Source organism: Phalaenopsis equestris, unplaced genomic scaffold (genome assembly GCF_001263595.1).
Source record: "Phalaenopsis equestris unplaced genomic scaffold, ASM126359v1 Scaffold000002, whole genome shotgun sequence".
In the NCBI taxonomy this organism is placed as follows: Eukaryota; Viridiplantae; Streptophyta; class Magnoliopsida; order Asparagales; family Orchidaceae; genus Phalaenopsis; species Phalaenopsis equestris.
The window spans coordinates 61,548,956-61,555,724 of record NW_018164444.1 but is presented as its reverse complement, the minus strand read 5'-3'; positions in this window follow the sequence as shown (position 1 = coordinate 61,555,724).

Sequence of the window (6,769 nt, the reverse complement as noted above, 5' to 3'; positions counted from 1 at the left end):
CGCGAAAGGCTGTTCAGCCAGAAATCACCACACCATTTTTATGAATTTATTTATCTAATAAATAATATTTATTGTATATTTATATAATACTAAAACATTTAACCCAACATCAAAAAATATTATTAATAGCTTTAAAAATAAAATACATCTTTTTAAATCATTATATTGTAATAAATATTAAAATTATTATTAAAAATAAATGATTTTATCACACAAATCATGTAATTTTCATTATTATCTCACTGAGTCAGTATTTTTTATTAATTACAAAAACGACAACTCTTTATCATTTATTTTTCTTTTATCGACTAATTTAATCAGTATAACTATATAAGCATTTGAGATCAAATATCCACTCAATTCAATTTGTCATAGATAAAGTTAGATTGATAGTTGAATTTAAGAATTATTTTATCTTGGGTACGGTATCACACCCCGAGTTTGAAAAACGACATACATATGCAACGCAAGGAGTGATTAAATGAATTTAAAATGTTTTTTATTTCTTAAATAGAAAAGATATGCAAGTAATAACAGGAAGAAATAATGAACGATAAATTTTACTTCATAAATAAGAGTTAAATTAATGCAATTGACAGAAAATAAGAAGACTGATTGAATAAATTAAAATGACAATATGGAAACAACTATCCAAAAACCCAAAATGACAAATAATTAATAATGCAAAACTGACAAATACCAATAAAAATATAAAACCATAATGTTTGATCTTTTAGGGCCGGTTTTGTTACTGATTGAATAAACATGTAATGTAAAAATATCAACAGATGACTGAATTTTCTCTGAAAAACATTCAAGTGATAGAAATTGCAGTTTTTTCATTGTACCTGAGATACATCAATTTTCTGAAAAGAAGGGCCCTGTACAATGCATTTTTCTTTTCAAACAACTCACTTAGTTTTCCAAATTTTGTTGGTATTTATCTCATTAGCAACATACTGATAAACACTATTGTTGACCCACCGTCAAATCATATTAATAGCTTTTTCTATTCAACTTAGTACAATTCTTATCAGACATCACTGTTGGTTTGCTCTTATTACCCAAAATTGTGTCTTCAAGTTCCAATCAACAAAGTAAATCCTCAATGTTAGATTTCCAAAACAAGTAATTGGTTGACGTAAGTTTGACCATCATATTGTTATTATTAATGGGCTCCTCCATTTGGTTATTAGAAGATAATCCCTAGAGCAACTCGACTCTAATGTCACTTGTTGTAAATAGCAAGCAAAAAATCTACTACATCACAAGCACACACAACATAAATGTTGAAGCAAATAACATAATAAAGCAACACGGGTGCCTCGCGCCAGTTAAACACCTCCACTGTTTAACTTAATGGGTACACAAAGTTCTTCTATAGAACACTACTAGAGGAAATAAAAATCAACATTATCAAATAGATAGTAAATGTCAACTTCATCAAACACAAGGGTTTGGCAATCTCACCAAATTCAATAAAAAATGAATATTTTCTTACTTCAGATTTCTTTCACACTGATGCCCTAAAATCATCTAAGTCGCGAGGAGAATTCCTGCGACCGAATGCCGTGAAGTCGTCGGCCATTCCTGTGTTCGTGAACTGCACCAAGAGAACACAAATAAAAATAGAATGAAGAGTCAAATGAGAGGAGGCACTCGCGCTTCTTATAAATGACAAAGATTCATTTTTTTTTTTAATAAGGGAAAACTAAATTGTGATTTTTCCAAACAGAACAACTTTCTATGCCACGCGGGAAGGACCCACAACACATGTATGTAAATGTCTAAAAACAAATTTTTTTTAAATATTTATATCACCTAATTTTTAATATATCATAAAAATATAACAATTTTAATTTTTAAAAGTGAAATGTATCTTTTGTTCATTGTTGGTCTCAAGCTCAAATGTCAAAATTAGAGGGTTATGTTAGGTAGTCGATAACCAGCGTAAAAATTGACGAAAAAATCATGACATTAATCATTTTGTTCATTATGTAAGTGTTAGGGCGTCCCCTGGAAGCGACACGTTGTACGACCTGAATACAGTGAAAAGTGTGCAAGAGCTGCTATACTGGCGTCCGGGTGTAATGTCAAATAAGCAACGATTCCTACATTACAGACAGATGCGCGTAAAGAAGTTTGTTCATGAAACTAATATTAAGATAAAATCTTGGAATATAGATACTCTCAATGGGAAGTTAATGAAATTAGTTGATATTATGATTCATAAAAAAATAGATCTTTTCTATTCAAGCAAGTAAATTGGTTGGAGAAAATGCTAAGGAGATTGATAACTTAGATTTTAAATTTTGGTATTTTGGTAGGAGTCCCACTAGAAATGGTGTAGGTGTAATTATAGATAGAAGTTTGAAATATAATATTGTAAAAATTAATAGAGTTGGAAATATAATTATAACTCTTAAGATTATTGTTAATACTAAAATTTTTAATATGATAGATGCTTATGCTCCTTAAGTATGTTAAATATAGGTTCTAAAGATAAATTTTAGAATAACTTAGAAGACTTAATACAAATGATACCTCTTGAAGAAAAAATTATTATTTGAGAAGATTTAAATGGACATGTCGGTAGAGTTATCGAAGATTTTAGAAATATTTATGGTGGCTACGATTTTAGAGTGATTAATGAAGATGATAGAGTTATATTAGATTTTGTTTTAGCGTATGACTTTGTTATTTCTAATACTTTATTCAAGAAAAAAGATGAGCCTCTCATTGCTTATAAGAATGATTATAATAAAACACAAATAGATTATTTTTTTATAAGAAGAAAAGATCATCGGGACTCTAAAGATTGTAAGGTCATTCCAAGAGAGGATTTAAGTACCCAACATTGATTATTAGTTCTAGAATTTAACATGATGAACTGTAAAATAATGAATACTAAGATTCATTATCGTAGAATTAGATGTGGGTATCTAAAAGACAGATAAAATTATTTTCATAAGTAAAATTCAAGATTTCAAAATTCGAGATGTTCATGAAGACACAAATGTTGTGTGTGATAAAGTAACACACTATTAAACAAGTGGCAAAAGATGTACTTAGATAATAATAAAAAAAGTTTTTATAAATAAAAATAGTTGATGGTGGAAGAAAAGATAAAATATAAGATAATAATGTGCAAGAAAAGATAAAATACAAGAAGTTATGTTATAGAATTTTTTTTAAATGCAAAAGCTTGAAGAACTGAGAAAAATGTCAAACGACCCGCAGAGAGTTTAAAAGAATAATTTGCGACGCTAAAAATTCTATTTTTAGTGACATTTATAATAGATCAGACAATAAGAAGGGTGAAAAGTATATGCATAAACTAGCCAAATAAATTGGAAATAAAAGTTAAGATTTAACACTAGTAAAGTGTATTAAAGATGAAAATTAAAAAGTGTTTTTTTTATGAAAAATGATATTCAACATAGATGGGTGAGTTATTTTAATAAACTTTTTATCGAAGCTTCTAAAAATATGATCAACCTTAGTGATCTTAATATTGTTAATAATAATAAAACGTTTCATTTTTCCGTCACATTAGTAAAAAAGAAGTTGCGGAGGATTTAAATAAAACTAAGGGTGGAAATTCTATAGAACCTGATGATATCTTAATTGAAGTGTGAAAAATAGTCAAGAGATCTGAGAGTTTCTTAGCTTACTAAACTCTTTAATATTATTTTAAAAACTAAAAAGATGTTTGAAGAGTGTAGAAAGAGTATCTTGGTCCCCATTTTAAGAATAAAGGGGATGCACAAGAGTGTGCAAATTATAGAGCAATTAAGTTGATGTGTCATACTTTAACATTATGGAAGAGGGTATTGAACATAAGCTAAGACGTATTACAAATATTTCTCATAATCGATTTGGATTTATGTCAGGTAGGTCTACTATGGAAGTTATACATTTATGGAGAGGTTTGATGGAGAAGTTAAAAGTTAATAATGAGGATCTAAATTTGACTTTTATTGATTTAGAAAAAGCTTACAATAAGGTTCCAAGAGATATCCTTTGGAGTGCTCTTGAGAAGAAAGATGTTGATATGACTTTTATTCAAGTCATTAAAGATATGTATATTAAAGCTACTACTTGAGTTCGAATAGAAGGTGGATTGACCAAATATTTTCCTATATCTGGTTTACATCGGTGGTCGGCTTTAAGCCCCTATCCTTTTGCTTTAGTTATGGATGGTCTTACTTGGACATTTACAGGAGGATGTACCTTGGTACATGATTTTTGCTGATGATATCCTTCAAATGGATAAGACGAGAGAAAAACCAAGGAAAAACTTGAATTATGGAGGTCTACATTGGAGTCTAAAGGCCTTCGTTTGAGTAGAACTAAATCTGAATGCATGGAATGTAGTTTTACTAGTATTAGCTCTAGTGATAGAAGCGTAACTTTGGGTGATCAAATTGTTAAAAGGTGTGAACAATTTAGATATCTCGGGTCTATTAATTTAGATATCTCGGGTCTCTATTGTTCAAAGCGATTGTGATATAGATGGGGATGTTAATAGTAGAATTCAAGTTGGTTAGTTGAAGTGGAGGAATGCTTCAGGCCTATTGTGTGATAGAAAAGTACCACTTAGACTGAAAGAAAAAAATTATAAGTAGGTGGTGAGAACTGCAATGCTCTATAGTACGAAATGTTGGTCTTTAAAAAGGAAGCATAATACTAGGTTAAGTGTTGCAAAGATGAGAATGATTAGGTGGATGAGTGACTTTACAGTTAGAGACAAAATGTCAAATGCATATATCCGTGATAGAGTTGGTACAGCTTCAGTGACAGACAAAATTAGAGAGAGCCGTCTTAGATGGTTCGGTCACATTAAACGTCGACCATCTGTTGATCCGATTAGGAGAGTAGATATTTTAGATTTGACGTATGTTAAGAAAGACAGAGGTTGACCTAGGAAGACTTGGGTTTACTGTATAAAAAGTTATCTTAATTTACTAGAATTAAATGAAAATATGACACTAAGTAGGTTGTAATGGATAAAAGGATTCATATTGCCGACCCCACATAGTGGGATGAAGGCTTTGCTGTTGTTGTTGTTAAATGTATATTTTCATACATAAGTAATGCGACATATATATAAAAAATGAAGTGTTCGTGTTGAATATGTAAATACATAGGATTCAATGATAGGTATTTAAATATTGCTATTTTTATTTTTATTTATTTGTAATAATTTTCTAATTACAGATTTATAGAACTACCCAAATAATTTGATCATCCGGCTATATTTGAAGAAACGATACTTTAGGGCCTTATGAACTGGGCCATTGTGGGCTTCAAAACAGATTCATTTTTTATTTGCAAAAACGGTCGAAAAGCATGTAAGTTTTTGGGCCATAGGCTTCCTAGACTAAGCTTAAGCTCATTCTAACCATATTTATAATAAAGTTACAGTCAAATTAATGAGGTTTATCATAGATTAGCCTAATGACAGACAAGCATTAGAAATTGAGTAAACACAAGCATAAATTAAATGCTTAGAAATATAATTAATATTTTTAGGCTATTTGACAGTTAAATGTCTTCAAAATATTATATTTTTTTTCTTTAGAATAGTGTAATATTGATAAATTAAAATTTGATTAGTCCTTGATTTATTAGGAATCAGTGGGACGATCGCAGCATTTTATAATTGTTATCGTAAAATTATGTCGAGCAAATAAATTTCATACAATATTATAACATGGAGTGGTCGTATATGCAGTTTGTTTTCTCGAACTGAGTCGATCGAAGTGGCTATATCGACCCCACAAATCTATCTGTCTCGGGGAGGGAACTTAGCCTATTCGGGGAGGGAACTTAGCCTATTCAGGAAACGACAATCATCCAGAATGGTCATCATTATTAAAAAAGAACTCATACCTCTATTCTAAGATTATCATCCATCAAAAATATATGAAATTGTCACAAATTTGAAGTTTTTAAATGCACAATTCAAAATAATAATGAGAGAAATTAAATAAACCCTATTTGTATTAATATTTAATCTTTATAAATTTATACAAAAAAATTATTTTCATAATTTAAAATTCAAAACCCTATTTTCATAATTTATCCACAAATATTTTATTTGATAAGTTATATTTTAAAATTATAATGCAAGAAAATGGTAGGTTAATGTCCTATATTTTATGCTATTTTTGGAACATTTGAGGTACCAGGCCATTGATTTTGTTTTCATGCTCATATTTTTGCCTTTTGTTTATAATTTGTAATAAAAAGATTTATAAATTAAAGAAAAAAAAGATATATAGATGGATTAATCATAGTGCATAAAATGTGAGCCCCAAAGCCTTAAAGTTGATTGAATTATAGGCTTGCAACTATTAATTTTATTGCTATATTATTGATAGAAAATAGCAAATAATTGCGAAAGATTATTTAATAATTTTGCCTTTTGTTATCAAAGTACTCATTGAGTTGATGACAAATATTAAAAATCAGATATAGGTTTTGATGAATATTTTTCATAGAGATGTTATAGATATATATGTGTGTGTGTGTGGGCGTGCGTGTGCGAGCGCGCGTGTTTCGTAGCCTGTTGGTAGAGCAGCCTCTTTGAAGGTTGTAAGTCTTCTTATGTCGAATCCCTTATTGGTGCAGTATCTCCTTAAGGCAGGTGGTGCTCAAATTTATTTGCATACCATGTTGGTTTCCATTCTTGATGGGAGTTATAGTGTATTAAGGGTTGATCAGCAGTTCCGCCCGTCTACCAATCTTACTATATATATATATA